The 24,233-nt window shown below is 35.8% G+C and overlaps 1 protein-coding gene and 1 long non-coding RNA gene across 12 annotated transcripts in view; one reads left to right on the top strand and one right to left on the bottom strand.

The window, feature by feature from the left end:
* TAFA2 (TAFA chemokine like family member 2) overlaps positions 1 to 24,233 on the bottom strand; it is a 615,297-nt gene that overhangs the window by 192,113 nt on the left and 398,951 nt on the right. The window lies entirely within an intron of this gene.
* The window catches only part of LOC141515015 (uncharacterized), a 139,928-nt gene continuing 117,545 nt past the window's right edge, over positions 1,851 to 24,233 (top strand). Inside the window, exon 1 of one of the 5 annotated variants that reach the window (XR_012476202.1) lies at positions 1,851 to 2,057. This is a non-coding gene — a long non-coding RNA (uncharacterized LOC141515015). The remainder of the gene's footprint in view (positions 2,058 to 24,233) is intronic. The other 4 variants (XR_012476201.1, XR_012476204.1, XR_012476203.1 and 1 more) reach the window with 4 other exon arrangements.

Raw genomic sequence — 24,233 nt, 5'->3', positions numbered from 1 at the left:
CTCATTTCACAATCAGGGTCTTAGCAGAATCATGAGAAAAATGCAGACTTTTTATTACAGTACCACATTGTCAGTTGCATATAATAAGTGGATCCAATAGGAATAAGCATTAAGAATATTAATGATGATGACCAGAAAAAAACAATGTTGGAAGGGATGTGGGAAATCTGGGACACTAATACATGGTTGGTGGAGTGTGAACTCATCCAACCTTTCTGGAGAGTAATTTGGAATTATGTCTAAAGGGCAATAAAAATTTACATGTCCTTTGATCAAGCAATACTACTACTGGGTCTATACCCTGAAAGGGTAAAAACATCACATATACAAAAATATTCATAGCAGCCCTGTTTGTGGTGGCAAAGAATTGGAAATTGAGTGAATGTCCTTCAGTTGGGGAATGACATAATAAACTGTGGTATATACATGTGATGGAACACTATTGTTCTATTAGAAACCAGGAGGGATGAGAATTCAGGGAAGCCTGGAAGGATTTGCATGAACTGATGTTGAGAGAGATGAGCAGAACCAGAAGAACATTGTACACCCTAACAGCAGCATGGGTGTGATGATGAACCTTAATGGACTTGCTCATTCCATCAGTGCAACAATCAGGCACAATTTGGGGGTATCTGTGATGGAGAATACCATCTGTATCCAGAGAAATAATTGTGAGTTTGAACAAAGACCAAAGACTATTTCCTTTAATTTAAAAGAAAATTATCTTATGTAATTTTGCTATCTCTTATACTTTATTTTTCTTAAGGATATTTCTCTCTCATCACATTCAACTTAGATCAATGTATACCATGGAAACAATTTAAAGACTAACAGACTGCCTTCTGTGGGGGGGGAGGTAAGTGAGATTATGGGGGGAAATTATAAAATTTTAAAATAAATAAATAAACTTTTAAAAAAGAATATTAATAGCTAATGCTTGGCATGGATAAGACACAGTAAGGGATAGATGCTAGAGACAGAGATGTTCTTAAGTAAATTTCAATCTAGCTGGGAACACAAGATGTATATATTTTTTAAAACTTCACAGTTTTAATAATAAAACTAACATATAGTACTTCAAGCTTACAAAACATTTTATAAGTATTATCTCATTTGATCCTCAAAACAACCCGAGGAGGCAGGTGTTGTTATGATTCCCCACTTTACAAATGGGTAAAACAGGATTGAGAGATGCTAAGTGATTTGTCCAGGGTCACAAAGTTAATAAATGTTTGAGAATGGATTCAAGCTCATGTCTTCCTGATTAACAGCATTCTATCCACTGTGATGGCTAACCACCTCTGTAAATGGAAAAATGACTAGACTGGTAGAAAGAGGATCTGAGTTCAAATTCTGATTCTACTACTTACTACCTGAGTGACCTTAGAGAAGTCAATTGACCTCTATTCCCCCCATTTTCTTTGCTAAATAAAGGCATCAAATTTCCTTTCAATGAGAGAGAGAGAGAGAGAGAGTGCTCCTGTGGTACTATGCTATGAGTAGGTGTTACAGACAACAACAGAATCCATACAGTCATATGTGATCGATTTTTAAAGGAATTATAAAGAGCAGTGTTATGATGTGAATTTTACAGAGAAGTGCTATGAAGGTCTTTTTAGAGAAGTTGGAATTGGAGCTCACCCTTGAAGGAGAGTTAACGGTGCTTCTATTTTTGCCTATGGACCCCATGCTGCAAAACTAGAAGAGCCAACCCCTATCTTAATCAGCATCCCTTTTGAAGTTGAGCTAAATACTCCCCAGACCTCTCCCCATGCAACTATGAACCATCTGTGTTTCTTCAGAGCCAGTAAATATCAGTCTTAAAACTGGCAGTGATGTTTGGGGTCTATTTTGGGAGGCATATTGTTCCACAGGCCAAGTGTGATTGTCTCATTGTCTTTAGGGTTTGCAAAAATAACTTTGGTGATTTGCCTTCTTGTTCCCTGCTTGGCTGCAGAGTGACATCCAGAATATCATGTAAAGATGCTGGCAAAGATTACATTTATTGGAGTTTTGTCCTTCCAGATTTCCAGGGGGAGGATGATAGTGACAGTTAGGTAAGTTAAATTATTTTTCTTTATACAATTCTGTTAGGGGAGAATTTGTACAGAGATTTTCTTTGGGTTTTTGGTTTTTTCTTTTTGCTTTATAGCAACTCTCAATATCAGGTCCCTCCCTCCCTCCCAATCTTCCTCCCTCCCTCTGTCTCTACCCTAGCATTTCCAGAGAATCACCTTGATACAAATCTGCTTTCATCTATACTTCCATTCCTTCTCACAGCCCTGAACAGCCATTAGCTCCACCATCTGCCTTAGAACTTACTATTCCCAGCTCAAGCAAGCCAAAAGTAGTGAGTGGTAGGGCAAATAATATTTAACTCTCCCTATTCTGGAGCTAAGTCACTATGTCACTGAATACTTATATTCTATTTTAAAATTTTCTCATCCCAGTTTCCACAAAATTCAATTATCCAGTTGTAAAGATAGATCTTCCCCTAAAGTCTCCAAGTCTTCATCAGGGAGCAGAGGGTTCTTAAAAGCCAGTGAGATGCCACCTGGAAAGACTTCAAATACAGTTTCAGATCAGACAGTCAGAATTGGGAGGAATCTTGGAGGTCATCTTTTTCAACTGTCTCATATTACAATTAAGGAAACTGAAGTTAAATAATTTGTCCAAGACCATTTAGGTCAAAATAGCTTCACTTTCTAGCTGGAAAAAATTCAGTGGTGCTCTAATTTATAAATGAAGAAATTGAAGGGAAAGGAGAGAGAAGTGATTTTTACCCAAGATCACCCAAGTGACCTTTACCCATCAAAGGGAGGCTTTGAACACAGTTCCTCTGACTCCAAATCAGGTAATCTTTGCTCTGTATATGCCTCTCATTTTACAAATAATGAAACTGAGACTGATCTGACACCTAATATGGGTCAGATATAAAAAAGGCAGTTCTTGTACCCTTAATAAGTTTATATTCTAATGAGGGAGATAACATGCAAGCAAATGCATACAAAGCAAACTACAAGTAAGATAAATTGTTATTCAGTCGTTTCTACCTTTTGACTCTTCCTAACCTCATTTGGGGTTTTCTTGGCAAAAATATTGCCTTTTCCTTCTTCAGCTCATTTTACAAATAAGGAAACTGAGGCAAACAAGATTAAGGAATTTGCCCACAGTCTTCCTGATCACCTAACCACTGCACCACCTAACAACTAGAAGGATTAAAAAAGAAATACTTAATAGAGTGAAGGCACTAAAATTAATCAGGGACAGGGAAGGCTGCCAGCAAAAGAAGGGACCTTAGTTGGAACTTAATGAAAGCCAGGGAGGTCAGTTCTTTGCATATGTGAACTGTTCCTTCTCATTTTATCTGAAATGGGTTCCAAGGGACCCTATAGACTAGGCTTGAAACACTCGGTCTGGTGATGCCCATTACTCTCCAGCCTGGGCTAATCTTCTCTGGCTGTCTAGAAATGAATATGAGAAAGGACTGTGTGTTCTTCCCACCAGATTGGGGCTTTCTTGCATGAAGGTCTTTAGCTGTGATTACTGCTGACCACATTCATTTTCTTACTAATTAAATGATCAGGAAAGCTTAGTTGTGAAACAAATATTAATAAGTAGTATTCCAAACACTTGGGAGTCAGGAACTGTGCGATCTCTGTCCCCTGAAGATACAGCGCTCTCTGCCTCATGGGTTCAGCAGGATTCCATCTTAAATTTGAGAAACAGGGCAAGGATGGAATTATAATCAAGCACTCAATGTTCTGGATATCTCATGAAAACTAATAGGTGACCTTGAGAAAATTACTTCACCTACCCCATGCCTATGTGCTCTCTCTCTCTGTCTCTGTCTCTGTCTCTGTTTCTCTCTTCTTCTCTCTTCTTCTCTCTTCTCTCTCTTCTCTCTTCTCTCTTCTTCTCTCTTCTCTCTTCTCTCTTCTCTCTTCTCTCTCTCTCTCTCTCTCTCTCTCTCTCTCTCTCTCTCTCTCTCTCTCTCTCTCTCTCTCATACACACCTACCTGTTGGTAAAGGATGGTGACTCCAAGCTATCTCTAAGGAATTGCATGCATAAGAACTTACAGATGCAAAAAAAATCCTTTTCTTTATATGTATAAAATTAAAAGTGCATTATATATTAAATGCCAAATAATAATGATAATCCTTTGGGCATTGCTGTGAGGGACATTTCAGAAAATGCATGAATACTCATTCAATCAATATACTGGCCTACATTATTATCTCCTGTCTCCCTCAATCTCTTTTGACAAGTAGGGATCTTAATACGGGATATGCTGATAAAAGCTTAACAGGAAGCTCTCTGGAGAAAAATGTTCCCATGACTCACATAATTTTAATGTTTTCAATTAATTAATTTTAGCAATACTCATTTATATTAATAATTAATTATATTGATTGTTTTATTAATTAATTTTCATATTTTGAATTTATTATGAATTACTAACATTTTCTACATCACTTCCTTAAGTCTAGACAATCAGCAAAACAATCAATCATGCCTTGATTTGTGTGATTGGTTGATTTCTGGAGTGTAAATTCTCACACTGAAAATGGAAGAATCACCAAACTGACACCACAATTTTCCTGCTTCTAACCCTGGTCTCCCCAGATTCGAGGTGTGACATGACATTCTATTTGAAGTTTTTCAACACCTTCCCCCCTTCTCCTTCCATGTGGGCTCAGATCTCCCTTTAAATGAACCTGACCTTCTATGGAAGATTTTGAATTATAAACATTGCCCATAAGCTTTATCCTAAGCCCTAGTCATTTCCTGCAGCATTACCATGGGTGATGATGCATATTTAAATATAAATCTTCCAAAGAAGTATAATTAATTAATTAATAAGCAAATATTAAGTACTATGGTAAGCTGCTATTGGTCATATATACCTTACAGTGAGTTAATTTACCAGATTTTTCCAAAATGAGAAGACATTATGCTGAAGAGGATAGAGAACTGGCCTCACATCCAGGAAAACACCTAGGCTTAAGTCTTCGTGATTATATGGCCCTGGAAAAATCACTAACTTCTTGGTGAAGCATGCCAGATACTCAGGGTTGCAATAGGGCCTGCTATACTCCTCATGAGTGGGGCCAGAAGCAAGTCAAAATATAATTGAGAAATATTTAACAAAGTGAATTAAAAATACAATAGAATATATACAATGTCAATATGTAGTTTTCTCAAACAATTTGCAGAAAAGATGCCAACCTACAGTGGGAGCAGAGTTTCTTTCTCAGCAATTTGCTAAGTGAAAACTCAGGTCTATTCCTAATTCCCAAATGATAGCTAAAAGCAGTTTGTATAGAGGGGAGAAAGGAAAGCACAGGGGTATTGAAAATTTACAGCAGATTGTAATGAGGGGAGAAAGTCAGCAAAAGGTAGTTGGGGATACTGGGAGCCAAATAATTCATCATAAAGCATTTATTTGTTTTCCCATGCTCAGTATTGCAGAGACAAATATAAAGTGACAAAATTCCTATTCTTGGAATTCTAATGTTTTAAGACATTGCTGAAGGTGAATTTCAGAAAAACCTGGAAAGACTTAAATGAACTGATGCTGAGTAAAGTGAAGAGAACCAAGAGAACATAGTACACTTTAACAGGAGCATTGTAAGAAAATCAACTATGATAGATTTAGCTCTCTCAGCAATAGGAAAAAAAAACATGTGATGGAAAATACCATCCTCACCCAGAGAAAAAACTATAAAGTATGAATGTAGACCAAAGTATACTATTTTCATTTTTTCATTGTTTTCTTTTTCTGTCTTGTGATTTTTTTCCATTTAATTCTGATTATTCTGATACAGAAATATGTATAATGACTATATCAGATTACTTGATGTCTTTGGGTGGGGGAGGTAAGAGAAGAAAGAAGAACAATGTAGAACTCAAAATCTTACAAAAAAGAATATTGAAAACTATATTTATATGTAATTTGAAAAGAAGAAAAATAAAGTGCTAAAGAATAAATAAAAATAAAAAGACTTTGCTGGAAGCCAGTTTCTCCTACTTCACAATTCTGCCCCTAGGCTCAAAAGTCAACATATTCCAGGGTCTGAGACTAGTTCACACCAAAGTCTGATGACTTTGAACCAGATGGACCAAAAGGAGATCAACTAGAAAATAGTCATCTCCACTGTCAGGCTAGCAACATTATACATTCTAAGAAGTCTTCTAGACTCACTTAATCTTTAGATAATCTTTGCTTTCTGGCAATGACCTAAACTGCTGTTGAATCTGCAATTATGTCGCTTATACAGTTTAGCTTGAAGTAAAGTTATTTTAAACCATAGACTATTCTAGAGTGCTCTTGAAATTATATTTTTAGTCAAACTAACAGCTTCATTGGATGATAAGGAAGGCAGAAATATTCAAGATGGAACGTTAGACCCAAGAGGGGCTTTCATCAAGGAGTTTTAGCTCCAAAACGCCTGCTCTTTACCATTAAATGGCCATCCATGATAGATAAGGTGATTTTTTTCATTCTCTTATCTGAAGAGCAAACTAAACAAAACATTTTATTTTTTTGTTTTCTTTCCTTGTTGCCAAATTGGGGGGGGGGGGAGGTTATATTACCAAAACATTTAAACCATAAGATTTAATTTCAGACTTTGTTCTTTACAATCTATTACCTCAGATACCATGTCTTTCTCCCTTTTTATATTATTTTCTACTTTATAAATGATCTCATTACTCTGATCTGAATTAAAAAAATCTCAGACTAAAGGCATTTTTACTGAACATAACATTTTCAAATAAAATAAATTTAATAAGAGTTGCATTTTCTAATGAGCTAAATATATACAAGAGATGAATGCTAAACACTGAGAAAATTGTGGTCCACTATGACCTACCTCAGTGTTGGGTGCTTGATGTGATATTTGTGCTTTAATGGGAGGAGTCTCCCACAAAGAGTGCCAGCAGCCTCAGAAAACAATGTTTCGTGTGAGTGAACTGCGGAGGCAGAGAACAGACATTCTGGCACAAGAGAGTCTTTCCTCATACCATGGACTAATTGAGTCATTTATTTTCTTATACTTTCAATATATTCAGTAGATCAAATATCAAATCTATTTTAAAGTGAACATAATCTTCCTTTAACCTGATTAGTTGCACCTGGTGGTCAGGGAGGAGTATAAAAGAAAGCTTCCAGAAGCCAAATTGGAGATCTAGTACTTTAAAAATTAGCAGCTTTCAAGACATTCTAAAAAAATTAACAGCAACCACAATAGTAATATTTTTTAGCTCTAGGAACTTTGCTAAGGACTTCACAATTATTATGTCAGTTTATTCCTGGTCAATACTATATGCTCATTTTATAGAAGAGGAAACTGAAACAGGTAAATGACTTGCCCAGGTTCACACAGCTAGCAAATGTTTCAATTTAGATTTGAACTCAGGACTTCTTGATTCCAGACTCAACACCCTATTCACTTATCCACCTCACTGCAATAATAATTATAGCTGACATTAATAAATACATTAAGAATGTGAAAAACATCTTATCTCTATTATTTCATTTGATACTCTCAACAATTCTGAGATAAGTACTGCAGGCATTATTACCCCTATTTTATGAATAGGGGTAGAAACTGATTGTCAAAGAGTATATAAATGGCCTAAGTCTAGTAAAGTTTTAAAAGTTAGCAATTAACTATCTATCAAGCTAGAAAAACTATAAAAATTGACTTTTAGGTTTTCATTCCTTTTACTTAAAAATATGTATACCCTATTTATGTTTTTCACATAATTATTACCATTTTGCACTTTTACAATTCTGATTTCTCCCTATCGTAATTCATTTATTTTCTGACTTTCTCCCTCACTTACCTTTCTTTTCAGAACTAGTTCTTGAGGAAGGACACCTGAGTCATGTGTTACAACATACTTGCAGTATATGTTCAAGATAAATCTTATATTTCACATTGACAGAATTATAGATAAAAATTCTAAATTAATCTAAAATGCTCTCTGTTTTTGCTTTAAAATAATTAAGGAAGGATATATTTAGGTTTTATGCTTCCTTATCCAAATTATGTACAGATGCTGCATAGAAATGTATTCTTAATAGCTACATTAACTATGATAAGTTCAGTCACATCATTGTCATTCATGTCTAATTAACCTAAGTGCCCAACTGGGAGTAGTAAGAATTTGCACAAGGCAAGGAGATTGAGACATGTGGATTCCCCAATCCATTTCCTGCCATTGGAAGCTTCCCAGCATGGGAGAGAAGGAAAATTGAACTTTCAAGATCACAGAGGGACAGTTGAAAAGTGAACCTGGCAGTCCTGAGTGACAGCAAAGAACCATGTTCCTCTTTGATGGAAAGTCTTATTAGCAAAAAAAAAAAAAAGGAAGCTGAGATCAATAGAATAGTGAAATAAAACATAGAGCTTCATGATCTAAGATTAGCAAATTCAGAAAAATGGACAAAATTTTATTTTCATTTAATATTCATTGAATGAACCTTGAATTTTTTACTACATTTAATATACCAGTCTAGGTACTGAGGGGGAAATGAAAAAATAAGCCATAGATTTCAATCTTCAAGTAATTTACAATCTAATAATCAGCATGCATTGATTAATTGTGTTCTGTGTGCCAGCCACTTGGCTAGGCCATGCACTAATAAGATTAATACAAAAGTAAGAATTCTGGGGAGGAGGAGTTGGTGGTTGTGATAAGGATGCAAAAAAAAGAAAAAGAAGAAGAGAAAAGGAAGCTGGAAAATAAGGAGAAGAGTAAATGGAGGAGGGAAAAAAGAAAGTGGAGAAGGAAGAGGAGAAAAGTAAAAAGAAGGAAGGAAGGAAGGAAGGAAGGAAGGAAGGAAGGAAGGAAGGAAGGAAGGAAGGAAGGAAGGAAGGAAGGAAGGAAGGAAGGAAGGAAGGAAGGAAGGAAGGAAAGAAGGAAGGAAGGAAGGAAGGAAGGAAGGAGGGAGGGAAGGAGGGAGAAGAGGAAGAGAAAGAAGTGGAAAGAAATGAGCATCATTTAAATTATTCACAAGAAATATTTAAATTATACACAAGAGAGAAGAAAGAAGTTCAGAGGAGGCCAATCAACCAGCGGGACAGATTTGTTATTGTCATCTTGAATGTAATATAAATTTAGTGGGTTTTTTAAATAAACTATGATAAAGAAGTCCCTGGAATTATATATAAAATTATATTTTTGTTTGTAATTTCAAATGATAGTGTATATATTGATATTTGCTAAACTTACAACAAAAAAGTACTTTTTAAAGTGAAATAATCTCTGGGGCAGCTAGGTGGCACAGTAAATATAGCATCAGCCCTGGAGTCAGGAGGATCTGAGTTCAAATCCAGCCTCAGACACTTAATAATTACCTAGCTTTGTGGCCTTGGGCAAGTCATTTAACCCCTCTTGTAAAAACCTAAAAAAAAGTGATATAGTCTCTGTCCTTAAAGAGCTTATATTCTAAAAGCAGATCTCCAACATGCTTACAAATAACCAAATGACTTCAGGGCCATTAATAAGTGGGAGAACCAGGAAAGGACTCTAAAAGGGTGGTATATAAATGACAGGCAATAAATTTTGCCGCTGAATTTAGTATTCATACTTATAGCTTTAATCTTAGTATCCATAATCTTTGTGTGTCCATAGGCAAGTCAATTATTTTCTATAGATTTCAGCTCCCTATCTGTAAAATAAAGGTATTAGAATACATTATCTTTGAGTTTCCTTTACCCCTGATCTATGATTCCATGATGCAAAGAATAAATGGGGCTGAAGGACCCTAATAATTGTGGGAATCTTGAAAGGTCTCTAATAGAGATGAGGACCAGATACACAAAAAATCAGAGGTATATTGGTTACCTTATGAAAAGCAAATTTATGGCTAATGGATTTGAGGTCATACAATCTAACCACAAATAGCACATATACTTAATTCTTTCTTCTTCTGTGCTCCTCTTCCATTCTAATTCTATGAACCTATGATAATCCTATTACCATACATTCATATAACCCTTTAAATTCTAAAAAGCATATTCTTAAAATCCCTGTGAGATAGGAAAGATAAATGTTGCTTATCCTTTTTTTATAAATGAGGAAACTGAAGTGTAAAATTGGGAAGTAATTTGTCCATGGCCACATAACTTGTAATTGTCACATGTGGGATTTGAACAATTGGTCTCCTTATTCCATTCCATTCCATTGGATTGAAGGAGGGAATATCCCAACAGATAGATTACTCTGTTAGGCAGAATAAAACAAAAGTCATCTTGACATGAGGCATAGAATAGTTGTCCATGAAAAACTTGTATAGGGGCATCAAGCTTAGGATCAGAGGAGGGTAGATCTTCTTTCTAATGGAAAAGTCTAAGAGGAAAGTATATGTGCCATTAGAAATCTGAATGAGAAAACATTGAAAAGCCCTAAGTCTGACTATTACCCAATATACCTATTATCAAAAGTACTGGAGATTAGTTATATGGAGATACATAGTCTATTCTTTCAGGAATCAGGAATAGTTATATTACTTTCCTAGTAATGTCAAATTCATTATCCTTAAAAGACATGTGTCATCTTTATCCCATCCCAGATCGTTTCCCCTCATATCACAGCTCCCTCCCTAATACCCGCACTTGCCATCCTTACTCTTCTCCCCTGTTCTCCAAAGTCCTTGTTATGACAGGTTCTGAACTGCATTACCTCACAAAACTATGACAATCACCATTAAAAACTTTGACAATAACCATTAATGAACAAAAATATTGATAAAAAGAATATAACACAAAGAAAAACTTAAACTCATAGGATCAGAGATTGAGAGTTGTAAGGAATCTGAGAGGTCATCAAATCTATTCCTATTCTTTTATTGATAAAGAAACTAAGGTTTAAAAAGGGTAATTGATTTCCCTAAGATTATATAACTATTATATGAGCAATAATTCAAATACATTGAAAAGACTACCTAAAACTTCATATGTTGAATCTATGGGTATAATGAATTTAGGATTTATTACCAGCTATGAAAATTCATTTGGAACAACTAATACTGTGAACACACATGATACAAACATAGAGAAGACTATAATAACTGAATGGTAGATTATATGATCTAGCATATAGATGGCTCAAGGGTATTGGTCATACCATTAAGTAGCTATGTGATCTAACAAATATCCTCTTACCTCTCTGGATTTGTCTTCTAATATGGAAAATGAAGACATTGATTCAAATGACTTTTAATTTCCTGTTATAAAAATATTTTTGATCGATATGGAAATGTTTTACATGATTGCACATGTATAATCTTTATTGGATTACTTATCATCTCAGAGAAAAGGAAGGGGAGGCAGGGAGGGATAGAATATGGAATTCAAAACTTAAAAAAGTTTAAAAATTATTTAACATGTAATGAGAGAAAATAAAATATATATTTTTAAATATATTTTTCCTTGAAACTTCCTTTAATTCTTTGAGGGAGTATAATGATCAGAAAGATTACTTTAGGATATTAAAGAATATCGATTTTATTGATAACTAGCTTTATAACCTAAGGAATAACCAAGGGGCAGTTAAGGGATGCAGTGGATAGAGCAATGGCCCTGGAGTCAGGAGGATCTGGGTTCAAATACAGTCTTAGACAGTTCAAATCCAGCCTTAGACACACTTGTCATTTACTAATGATGTGATCCTGGGTAAATCACTTAACCCCTATTGTCTTGCAACAAATATGTCTGTGTACGTGTATGTGTACATATATGTGTATGTGTGTATACATATGTATGTCAATGAAAAATATTCCCTAACCTCTATAGATACATCTTCCTCTAAGTGAAATGAAGACATTGAATGATATTTCATGACATAATTTTATAGCTGGAAGAAACCCTCGAGGTCATCTCTCCTAACCCCTTTATCTATCAGTTGAGGAAACAGACTCAGAAAGATAAAGGCATGACAAAGCTACATACATAGTATATGACAGACTCAGGATTCAAATCCAGGTCGTCTGATGTTAAATCCAATGCTTTCCACAGTATTTTGTAGCTTCCATTCTCAGGTCCTTGCTAGCTTTAGAGACATGTGAAATGTGATCTGAATTTTGTTTGGTTGATTGCTTGGTTTGCTTTTCAAGCAGCTTAGCTCACTTCTTTGTTTGCTTTTTAATGTAAGGTTATAGGAATGCCAATCCTGCTACTTTCTCAATGATTTGCTCTATTTTAGATTACAGACTGGATCACTCATACAACCATTTATTTTTTTCAAGCCTTTCCACAGTGCATGTACTTTTAGTTGGATTCAAAACATCCTTTTTAAAATGGAAACTTTACGGTTCAATTCTGAACAGTGGCAGGTGGTCACAAGCTTATCTACCCAGCCTCCTTTCCCCTTCTTTACATTTCCTTGGGAATTGAGTGAATAACTAATAAAAAAAAAAGTAATCATGATGCACTTAGAAAATATATCATGCCACAAGTATAAAATGAATATAAAAATAATTCATGAGACTGGCCTCTTTTCTTGGCTAGACTTCCCTACTATGTACCCCGGAAGGCAAAGTGATAGCTCTCTAAATTTTAACCCATCAAACATTATTAGCCCTGTAGGGATTTCTAGTGACTTTTGCTATTCCTTCCTATTCTTCCACTGGTTTTGCCAACTAGGATTCTGGAACATCGTATTTATGAAAAGAGTTTGAGTCAATAAGAGTAAAAAAGAAAATCAATTCTATTACTAGGTATAGTGGTAGACTAGACCTGTGATTTCATTGTTTAAAGGAACTCCTCCATGAGGAAAATTCCCTCTTCCAATGCAGGTCCACAACCTCTCTGAGACTTACAACTTAAGGTAGTTACGTGGAATACTGAGAGGTTAGTGACTTGTCCAAGGTAATACAACCAGTGTATGACAAAGGCAAGACTTGAACACACATCCACCTGGCTTCAAGAACAGCTTTCAATCCATTATGTCATGCTAAAAATAGTAAATTAGCTAACTTAAACATTTGCACAAGAATAGACTGATCATTTATCGAGTTTTACAAAATGTGTGTGAGAGTTGAAGTCATATTACATCCCAATACACGGGTGGCATTTTTATCTTTATGCATTTACAAACAGTTCTCAAGGAAAACAAGAGTGCACATAAACCATTATCTCAGAAAGTGGCTCGACAAATTGACATCCAGCCTGGGATTATTTCTTTCATTGATTCATTTAGATAACTTGGAAAAATTTTACCTTTACTTGATGGGTAATACAAACAAGAATTCCAGTCGGGTTCTTTCTCTCAATCTAAAAAACTAGATGGATGATATACACTCAGCTCTAGAAATTCCAACAATGAGAGTCCATGGAGAAAACCCTCCCTTCCCCATTTCTTATGATTTGGAATTCAGAATCTAGAAATAAAATGTTCATCCCCTACTATAACTGGTTCATAAGTATCTATGATGACTTAAGTTCATTATTTCTTTTGGCAAGGCAATAGTTAAGTGACTTGCCCCAAGGCCATACAGCTAGGTAATTATTAAGCATCAGAGGTCAAATTTGAACTCAGATCCTCCTGACTCGAGGGCCAGTGCTCTATCCACTGTGCCATCTAGCTACTCCATTCATTTCATTATCAATATTATTTTAACATTGTCTATAATCATATTATTATACTCATCAAAAATATTATACAACTATAAAAATGTGCCCTGTATAGATGAATAAAAGACATATATTAAGTATGTAGTTTATCTTTTTATAATTGTTGACTTGTCCCCATCTTCTCCTATGCACCCCCACACACACACGCACATATTTTGTGTCTCCTTCTAGTTTTAGTATAGGATCCTACCTACATAACTCTAATATACTAATAAATAGTATATTTAGTAAACTAGTATACACTAATAAATATTGTATTTAGTAAACTAGGAAAATCAAAGTTCAAATCTATCAAATACTAACAAGAGTAGGCTGCAGCACATTATAAAAGAAAAATATACAGCAGAAGTAGTATAAGGAATATCATCAGAGAAATATATGGCCAGCAAAAAAAGATCTTTAGGTCAAGAATAAAAAACAGAATGAATGAATGAACATTTGGTAAGCTTTTACTACTAACGACACTATGTGAAGCTTTGGGAATAAGGAACGAAAATGGAGATAGTTCTTGCCCTCAAGGTGCTTACATTCCAACGGGAGAAACAGAACATGGTTGAGTGGATGGTATGTGAAACCTCAGTACTATCCACATACCCTTCCAGAGACAATGGAAGAGTTCATTTGACCATGGTTCCAGAACTGGGTGCGTGTTGTAAAAAGTGTCAACAAGGTTCCTGAGAGGAAGGCTGGTGAGGGAATGAAGTGAACTAAGGCAGGAACTTTTCTGAAATAGTAAACAAGGAGAGAAGGCCCCAATAGGGAGTGTGGGAGTATAGAAGTTCCAGAGATGAAAGTGTTAAAGACCAAAACAGTATGGGTTCTGGTGTGATTGGCAAAACTGTCAAGAAAATGGTGGGGGAGTGAAGTGAAGCATTGAATGAGTTGGCCCAGAAAGACAGTCACTGATCAGGACAGCAGGGCCCCAGGGGGAAACTTCCAGTGATGACAGTCCTCACACTCAGCTGATATCCCTGATATGTCAGGATTTTAACAAAGCAATTCCCCAATAACATTGCGCCGCCCCTCCATTGGCTTGATGGGGAGATATGGACAGGCATCACCCAAGATGGGCAGACTTAGATGGGTTGCAATTACTGGAGGGAATATTCATTCACATCACTGAGATCACAGAAGAATAATATAGTGTTGGAATCTGGAATGTACTTCAGCTATCTGGCAGCCTGATAATAAAGCCCATAGAGACTCCACGGTAAAGTCACTTTTACTCAGGGCCCGTACTTAACAAATTATTGGTGAATAGTGCAGGTGGGAGCCAATATTTTCATAAGTTTGTCACATCAGATTCTAATAAAATAATCTCCTGGAACTGAACAAAGAAACTTGTAGATCATATTCTTTATAATAAATAGCACCAAGTCCCCAAAGCTACCTGATAATAATAACTGAAATGGTCAAAATTAGAACTCAGTGGTGGGAGTGTAGATGTGGGCATATGGATATGGATATGGGTATGTAAATATTGTATTATGTTTGTATGTATAATAACTATATATTGTATATGTGTGTATGTATACAAACTACAAAACTTGAAACTAGGAAAGAAAAGGGGGGGGGAAATACTAGAATTGAAAGGAATTAAGAAAGACTTCCCATCTCATTACCATAAATAAAGTTTAGAGCTGGAAGGGAACATAGAGATCATTTAGCCCCAGAAATGAGAAACCCAGTGCTTAGAAATATCAACTAACTTGACCAGGGACACTCATTTAGGAAATGACCGAGACTGGTCTCAAACTCAGTCCAGGTACATTGGACTTAGCTGGACCTGCTAGTGTATTTTATTAATAAATCTTTTTCAAACTTTCCTATCTCTATGTATCTATACCTGCTAGAAGCCATCTCTCTCCATTGTGGATGAATCAAGGGACTGTGGTGAGAGCTGGTTGATGTTTGTCCTTTGTTTTCAAAGAGGACCATGATATCATGGGTGTGATCTTATGACATAGAGGTAAAGTGGATTTAAGGGAGGAAAGCTGTGGAGTCAACAGTCTTACTCTCTCCTCCTGGGGTCTAGTGACCAGATATGGATCAGGACACTTGGAAATGGTCCCAGATACAGTCAGAGCCCTTGACCTTTTTAAGCTAAGGTCTTTCCCAGTCTCAGTTTGACTGAGGCAATGCCCATTCAGTGATTAGGCTAGGTGGTAGCTGATAGATTTGATAGGGCAGACAGACAAGTAAGTGATAGATAATACATTTCTTACTGTACTCTATGTCACCATAGCTGAAGAGATGATGCTATTCAATAATTTATTTCTGCTCTACATGTCACCATCAGTCTAATAAAAATCATAAATATCTGTAGCTTTCTATTCATGGCTCTGTGACGGCAGTATAGAACCATTTATTTTTAAATTGTAAGCTGGACTACACTGACCTGATATGTCTGATTGATTCTGGCACTGGTAATTAATCCTTACTCTGAGTGCACCCAAATTAATCCTCATGTTGCAATCCTTTTAGGTCACCATGAAAACCTTGAATGCTTTGTTTGATCTGATCTATGAAAAACATTTCTTTAATTTGGGATGCAAATTGTATAGGACTCCCACTTCAAACCAAAGGCAATGAAGTGGCTACAGACCCAAATCTTCCACCATCTGAGCTGTTAGCATTGGTCAGCTGCTGTGAAATTAGATACCTTTAATGCCTTTCAGTAGTAAACAATGCTCCATGAAAGCACTGAATTTAGAATCTATATACTTGCTGCAACTTGGCCCTGGTCTTTTGTTAAAACTCTAGTCTAGACAATCAAAAAAAAATGAAAAAAAAAAAGAAAGAACTCTAGACAACCTACAAAACCTTGAATCTGCTGTGATTCAGCCAGCATTTTCAAAAACTGCAATAAAATAGGTTCTTTTTTTTTTTTAATATTAGGATTGGGAGGTACAGTTTGACTCCAATGGTGTCATCCATCCCTGTTGGTTAATGCAGTTTTTACACTATTACAAGGGTTCTTTGTTTTAAAATGCACAGAGGGTTTATAAGGCAACTTTATCAGATGAATTATCTACTTTGAGAAATATTCTGGACTCAAAGAAAGTAATATACGGCAGAGCCATTTTTTATCAGGTATGTGCCTAGAAATTTCAAAAGATAATCAAAATTCAGTATACCCTGCTTTTGCCTGACTGCAGGGATATATTTGAAGATAATTCTCGTTCATGAATGTTTGCATTCCTTACAAATTTTACATCTATGAATAAATTTTCCCTTCACCTCATACCTCTCTTCCTCCAAACCACACCAAATAATTGTATAAATCACTGACTCGTTTTAAAGTGAAATTTAATAGCAGGAAATGCATCTCCTTATCCAAATTAGTAATAGCTACCTACTATAGAAAAATATAGATGCATAGAGATAAGAAAGTATGGAAAAGATTTATTAATAAAATATATTTCATTTTAAATAGATTTTTAGTTAAAATGAAATTGTTTTTCAAATAAGTAATAAAATTATCTCATTTTAAATCAACATAGTATTTGCAGATGTCTTTTTCTTTGGTATGATCTTATGAAGGGTCACTGGAAATTCATTATTATTTAATATTTAGACCAAAATCGAAATAGAAAATGCCCTTAAGGGTAAGAGGTAGGGAAATGGCATGCACATGAAGTGATGTTATTTTCCTTTCTAATTATGCTGCCCTTATTACTTTTAATGATTTAGTGGGTTGTGAGGATTCTTTTGTCAATGCAACACTATTGGAGACTGTCTTGAGAGCTATAGTAATCTGGACAGAGCAGGATGAAAAATGAAAGGTGACAACCAAACCAAAAGAAAAGATAGAGGCCACACCTCTCATAGCTTTCCCAGATCTTCAGACATGCCTTAGGGCACAATTCCGTCACTGTTCAATAAGCCCTCTGACTGACCTATCCCCAAAAGACTCCTCCAGTCCTCCCAAATCTTTCCCTTTCCCAGACAAAGAGTCAATCCTTTAACAATTGATGATGGTCCATGGGAAATTATTTTGTGGGGTAGATGCTCTACTGGGTTATAGCTGGCTAACAATTCAAACCTTGCCTGTATTATATACGCCTTTGTCTCCTGAGATACAGGCAGGCAGGCAGCTGATGAGATTGGAAGGCATTGTATGAGCTGTGATTGCTAGAAGTCCCACAAATTCTCTCCACCTATAAGAGAGGAGGGAGAGAGAGGGCAACCTGGTGCAATCATAATTCCCTAAGCTGTGACCTATAAGTTATTATGAGATTTTATGAATTATTTAGAGTTGTATATTGTCATTCAATTTGTACACGTCAATATTTAGACTACACAACTTTATTACATGAATTTTTAATGCAATGTGGCAGAGTGGATAGAGCATTCACCTAAGAACCAGGAGGAACACGGTTTAAGTACCCCCATACCTAGTGTGTGACCATCAACCATTAAATTCCTCAGCATGCTAGGCAACACTAAAATGAAAAATTGCAGAGAAATTGCTTATCTGTATTAATAGCCATCCAGGAGGTCCCTAATAGCATTTAAGGAAATTTAGGGGCAGCTGAATTAGCCCTGGAGTCAGGAGGATCTGATTCAAATCCAGACTCAAAAGTCAAATCCTTAAAACTTGCTAGCTGTGTGACCTTGGGCAAGTTGCTTAACCCTGATTGCCTTATATCCGGGGCCATCTCCCATCATCCTGATTCATATTTGGCCACTGGATCCAGATGACTCTGGAGGAGAAAGTGAGGCTGATGACTTAGCACAGTAACCCCCTCACAAATCCAATTCCTGTGCATGTCATAGCATCATCTCCCGTATATCATGGTCTTTTCTGAGAACTAAGGACAAACAACAAAGATGACATCATTTCAATCACAAGTCTCTTCTCTATCTCTAGTTCCAAATTGGTTTAAAATCAAAGATGAATGATTTCATTAGTGTGGATCTTCCCTCCACTGGAATAAATCATAGCCCCTCTATATATTCCTCAGTCAACACAACTCTATATGTGGCTTAAAAAAAACTATCATTCTCTAGTCAATCTAGGGATGAAAGTACATTGTCTGGGCACTGGATGATAGAACTGTCTATATTTGAAGACTCTCTAACTTGGAATAAATCGTTGTGTTTATTAAGCACTTAAAAAGCTAAGACCCCCCAAAATGTATCATATGTGTGTTCATATACATATATGTGTCTATTTGTGCATGCATGTGTGCATATGTGTATTGTTTGAATTTCTGTTTGTATGTACATGTGTAAATACAAACATGCATACACACAATGGTGGGGAAAGCGGGATGTTGGGACACTGACCCCAGATAAAAATCAAGAAAGATTCTTAGAGGACGAATTACTTGAATGGACCTTGAAGAAGCTAAGAATTTCAAGAGTTGGGAAAAGAAAATATTTCTAGCATGAAAAATGGAAAATGAAGCAACAGGTGCAGAGAACAGCAAGCAAGTACACCATTTTGATTAGCACAAAGAGTACATAAAGCAGATTAATTCTGCCTCATTCAATAGCCACCTTATACAGGATCACCATCTTACTTAAGATAATATATTATGTCTAATCTCATTTTCACACTATCTCATAAAGTAATTAATATCTCTTATTTATGAAATATGATATGAAATTTCCACAGCTGAAAAAATTAACAGTTTTTACAATTCCAAATAATTACAAAGTCTCAGCAATTTTACCCTAGGGACTCTCATCTAAGCATAGGACTGGAGGGTTCCATTAGTTCTGCCTCCAGAAGCTAGGTTCAACTATTGCTTTGCTGATTGGTTACACAGTGTTTGAGCATGATCTTCTTACTGCATTCCCAAGATATATTCTAAAGTTCTGGAACTATCCTTAAAAAATTATTAACTATAAGAGGTCACAGATTCTTATACTAATCCAAACTTGTACCCTAAGACAGTTGAAGGTCCCCAAGGAGAGCTAGATGGTGCAGTGGGTAAAGCCCTGGGCTTGGAATCAGGAAGACTCATCTATATGAGTTCAAATCTGCCCTCAGAAACTTAGTGGTTGTGTGACACTAGGCAAATCAATCAACCCTGTTTGTCTCAGTTTCTCTTCCATAAAATAAGCTAGAGAAGGAAATAGAAAATGACTCTTAATATCTTTGCCATGAAAACTTCAGGGTCTTCAATAGTCAGACAAAACTGAAAAATGACCAAACAACAAGAGAGCACTGGGCTTGAAAACTAAAGCCTGGGGCTATAGTTCTGTTTGTGTCACCTTTGATTAGTTGCACAATCTTGGTCAAATTTGAAGGTCCCCTGGATTAGGAATCCTGGAAAATCAGTGTCAAGTACAACCACTGGGGTAATGGTTTGGTTGGGGTTTCCTTTCCTACTTCTATTTAATATGAACTCCATTTATAAGAGAATAGGTTCAGTGTAATGGATAAGAGGAAAGTAAAAGACAGGAGTACCAAATTATCATAAAACCAGATGACTGATTATAAAAATTTGAAAAATCATGGTCATGTCCTACAAGGGAAAAGTCATCTAACACCCAGAAAGATGAAGCCAAGTTAAACCCTAGAAGAGGTTAGTGGAAATGTATATAGAATCTCTTCTGAGAGATATTAAAAATAGTTGAGATTTTCATTTGTCTGGCATGGTAGAAGTATGAATCAGATGAGCCAGGTAATGGGATCTTTAATTCATAATGCTTTGTTTTGTTTTGTTTTTCCTAATAGATAGTCTGTGGAGCAGCTGGGTGTCATAATGGGTACAATGCCAGGCCTGGAGTCAGAGAGATCTGAGTTCAAATCTGGTCTCAAACATTTACCAATAGTGTGACCCTGGGCAAGTCATTTAGCCTGTTTGCCTTAGTTTCTTCATATGTAAAATGAGCTCAAAAGAGAGAAATGTTCAACATCTTTGTCAAGAAAACCCCAAGTGGAGAGTTTTACACAACTGAAATTCAACCAAAAAAATAGCAATACTGGTGAAAAGTCTATAGAACTGGTGAAAAGTCTATAGAACTTGAGTCAGATGAGTCTTAAATTGGAAATATAGCCTCCACATTTAGGAACTAGGCAAGTCATTTTAGTTTTCTGAGTCTTATTTTCCTATTTGTAAAATGGTGATGATAAAAATGAAGATGCTTACACACATGTCATGAAGGGTAGACAACAACTCTTTGTAAACTTTGAACTACTTTATAAATGTAAATTATTGTTGCAAGAAAGCTCCATGTGATGATAAAGATAAAAATAATAATAATGAAGACAGATTTTTCTGGGACTCTATCACTGCAGTGCATTTCAACTGTTAGAACTAGAAAATGGAACTTCCCTCTGAAGTATCTATCATATACTGGTTCTCTCTATCTAGTCATACTCTCCCCAGTCCCTATTCCCACAGCATCCTGATTTGTCCCAGCTGCCCCACACTTGGGCAGATGTGGTACTGGGTTAGTGCAAAGTACAGCTGTGTTTTGCTTTAAGAAGGTTTGCTTCAGTTGACTACATCAGCATTCTGTGTACAAAACCCATAAATCAAAGAGTGATTGTGAATTTTGCAAGAGAATTCTTTAGTTTCCAAAGACTCCCCTCCTCCACAGTAAGTTTACTTTAAATGCCCAGCTTCACCCCTGCCTTTGAAGTATGATTCTATTGACACACAGCTTTTCAGAAATGCATTTCCTAGGGAAAACGAAACATAGGTGCTTCCGGATAGGTAAGAAGTTTGACAATTCAACCTACTTAGTGGAAATCGTAGGCATTAACTAAGATTGTCACTGGGGTATAAATTAGCTAATTAGCAATTGGATAGCACCATCAGCTATTCAGGATGAGAAATAGGCTCATGAAATGCTACATATAAAGCACAAAGTACCATTAAAGAATAATTGTCTGAAAAACATCTTAATCCAAGAGAATTTGTTTTATTTTTATAATTTCTGGTGTCTCGCAACATTATCTAGAAATAATTGTGAAACAATGAGAGACAAGAAATTTTTTTCTGAAAAATCAGAATAACTTCAACTTCTATTCCCAGAAATACAAGCTGTTTCTCTATTGATAGAAATTCATTAGGATCAACTGCTTTTCTAATAGCTCATCAAAAAAACCTCACCATGCTCTAATTCATTGAAAATTACCAGACCAAAATGCCATTATAATCCCAGAATCAAGGAAATAATTTATCTGTCTATTTATGAGTTTATAAATGTCTTAGCAAGCAGCTGATGGATTGTACACCAATTTCCAAGTCCATCCAATGTATCAGCACCTCGGATTCTTGAAATTAAATCACTAACATTACAGAATTTGTTTAATCTTACCAAGATTTCCTAACGTAAAAATAGTCTAAATTCCACAGGATAGTTGTCATTCAGATAGAGAAAATAACTATTTGATTTTTTCTCAAAGGATTTAGGGAATAAATAAAGATAATAAAACTATCTGATTGACTCACTAAAATAATAATCACAGGCTAGTATTTATGTAGCTCAGTTAGATTTGAAAAGCAGTTTTAAATATTATTTCATTTGAACCTCACAACAAATCTAAGTAATTATTAATTATTGTTATCTTTATTTTATAAATAAAGAAACTGGGGCAGATAAGGGTTAAGGGACTTGCCCTGAGTTACACAGATAGTTGAATCTATGACTTTATGGCTTCAAAGATAGTTCTCCATTCATTATATTACACTGCCTTTCACCTTGCTTTTACTGAGTACTTAAATTACTTAAATATGCTTTTGGCTAAATTAAATTATATTTTGGGATTGCTATTTTTCACCATGACTTCATTTCAATGTGGAGTGCAGTAGACAGTTGAGGAATTAGGAAGACAAAGGAGCCAGTCCTGGGACATGTGGCATTTCTAAATTAAGTCAAGGAAATAAATATTTATTAAGCCCTGTTAGTCTCAGCTCTTGAACTTTTTTATTCTCTCACAAAACAGTCTGACTTAAAATGAGTGACTGGTGGACACTGGAAAGACATAATCAATAGGATGCTTTTTCTGCTTTCTCCAGGGTTGGGAGCTCATTCCCTCTCTCAGTCTATATTTCCCTATTTCTACCATTGTGTGGAATGAAATATCCTACCTGAATCAAGACTGTCAAAGCCCATTAAGAAGGAGGTATGTCAGCATAGTCTAACAGGACTTCTTGGAATGAGAGACAGAAGCAATTGTAGACCATCAGTAAATAGGTACCAAGTATCCAGGATGGTTCAGAATCAAAGCGAAGATTTACAGAAGGAATCCGATTGGGCTCCTTGTCATAGAATCAAGGATTCAGATCTGTAAAGGACTTCAGAGATCACCTAGTATAATATCTTCATTCTATAAATGAAAAATCTGAGTCCCAGTGGAGGAAAGTAACTTGGGCCAAAGTAATGTGAAATACCTGCTACTGACAGAGAATCCATCCCATTTAAATAGAATTCTTTTCTGCTTATTTGCAGATTTCCTTATTTGCAATGGGGAGAATGCTCTAAAATTGAAACAAAACAAATATAAATACATACATATATATATATATGTATATATATATATATATATATATATATATATATATATATACAAATTAGGCTCTCTCCTCTTCATCATTATCATCCCTCTTGATAAAAAAAAAAATTCCAACTGAGAGTATAGAAACCTAGGATATAAGACTATAGCTTTCTGAAGGGACACCTGGCAAAGTTGTTAGTGGTGTTCTGGAATTCCATGGATGGTTTTCAGGGCTGAAGACATCACTTGCTTGGGCTTTAAGGTAGCATTACTCAAACTGTGCTCCAACCCTAAAAATCCCAAATTTCTGTCTTTTTTTTTAAATTTATACTGTTTGTGAACAGGCATTAAATAAAAATTTTAGAGCATTTTATGATGAAGGGACTGCCAAAGTTTTGCTTGAACCCAAGGGTTCTAAATGCTATGGAAAAGTTTCAGAATCATTGCTTTAAGATATACTGCTGCCACTGGCCCCTAAATCTGTCTGACTGCTCTCAAACTGAGCAGTTAGTATGACATAGCAAGAATCCACCGGCTAGCTTTTCATTGCTGCTTTCCTACTCCCACCCCAAGGGGTCACTTCTCTTTGGGCACTGGATCAATGGTTTTATTCACTTTTCTGGCTCACAAATAAAAGATATAACTGTCAATGCCAGAATAATAGATAGATAGATAGATAGATAGATAGATAGATAGATAGATAGAAAGAAAGACAGACAGAACAGATAGAAAGATGTAGATCTATACGTATGTAATGTGTATATTATATGAATATGCATGCATATGTGTGGATGTATGCATGCATTTACTGATACACATGTGTGTTTTTATGTTGTGTTTTATGTATATTACATGTATGCACATAAATGTGCATGTCCATGCATATATAAAAAGTATCTGTGTGTGTGTGTATGGGAGGGAGGCAGAAGGGACTATCCAATAAGAACTCCAGACTGGAACTCTACACATTTGTTGAGTTTACTTATCAAAATGATCATTTATGTGGGACAGAGGGATCTTGCCCTGCTTGTCCCAGTTTCAGAGACTCCCATCTACCTAGTCCTGCGCTTGGAGTTTACAGCATTCTTGACCTCTCTACTTAGACTCAGTCAAACAGGAAAAA

Source organism: Macrotis lagotis, chromosome 2 (assembly GCF_037893015.1).
Source record: "Macrotis lagotis isolate mMagLag1 chromosome 2, bilby.v1.9.chrom.fasta, whole genome shotgun sequence".
In the NCBI taxonomy this organism is placed as follows: domain Eukaryota; kingdom Metazoa; phylum Chordata; class Mammalia; order Peramelemorphia; family Peramelidae; genus Macrotis; species Macrotis lagotis.
The sequence above is the reverse complement of the archived record's forward strand: the minus strand, read 5'-3'. Positions and strand labels throughout refer to the sequence as shown.